The 1,008-nt window shown below is 46.7% G+C and overlaps 1 pseudogene; it reads left to right on the forward strand.

Annotated features, from left to right (window-relative positions):
* Positions 1-375: 375 nt before the first annotated feature.
* Positions 376-493, forward strand: LOC124796912 (annotated as a pseudogene).
* The last annotated feature ends 515 nt before the right edge of the window (positions 494-1,008 follow it).

The raw sequence follows: 1,008 nt of genomic DNA on the forward strand, positions 1-1,008 counted from the left end.
GAACTCTGGGGCCGTATGGATGGTCATCATGTATCCTGTTCTTTTCCTCGCTGTCAGCGCAACTATTGACTTCAGACGTCCGCAACTTCTCCCTTTAGAGCCCCTTTTCTGCTGGCTCGACAGCTGAATGTTTAAAATTGCATTGTATATAGCCTTCCTTAAGAAATTCTACTGTTATCACTAGTATGACGGTATCTGTCGCTTCCAAGATGTCATTATGCTTCGCTCAGCTGCCACAGTGTCCATTTTTGCTGAAACTCGCTCGGTATTTCCCCCTAGCTGGTAGTCTACTGACCATTTACACAGGTGGTTTGCCTTCCATGAGCTACCAAGGTAGAACTTGGATGAATTTTTAGTATCCTGTGGCGTTACACTGTCAACGGCTTTGCCGCAGTGGTAATACCGGTTCCCGTCAGAACATCGAAGTTAAGTGCTGTCGGGCTGGGCTAGCACTTGGATGGATGACCATTCGGTATGCCGAGCGCTGTTGGCAAGCGGGGTGGACTTAGCCCTTGTGATAAAAATTGAAGAGCTACTTGATTGAGAAGTAGCGGTTCTGGTCTCGGAAGCTGACATACGGCCGGAAGAGCGGTGTGCTGACCTCATGCCCCTCCATATCCGCATCCAGTGACGCCTGTGGTCTGAGGATGACACGGCGGCCGGTCGGTACCGTTGGGCCTTCATGGTCTGTTCGGGAGGAGTTTAGTTTTGGTATGTGGCGTTACACAATTATATGTGTTACAGTTTGAAGTTAGTGGTAAGAAGGCTGTTATTATAACTGTCAGAGTGCATCACTTTTGCTTCACGCCGTACCAAGATCTGCATTGTGGTGTTGGTTTTTTGATCCTCACGGATTTCGGTACGTTGCATTTAATTCATCTGCTTGTCTGTGTGCCAGTCTTGGCAGTGCCAATTACTGTGTTAAACTCTTTATTGTTGTTTAATCATTTCCTGCAGAAGTAAGCTCTTTAGGCATTTCGTCCATAGTTGCTAAATGTGTAATTATTA

This window comes from Schistocerca piceifrons, chromosome 4 (assembly GCF_021461385.2).
Source record: "Schistocerca piceifrons isolate TAMUIC-IGC-003096 chromosome 4, iqSchPice1.1, whole genome shotgun sequence".
NCBI classification, from domain to species: Eukaryota; Metazoa; Arthropoda; class Insecta; order Orthoptera; family Acrididae; genus Schistocerca; species Schistocerca piceifrons.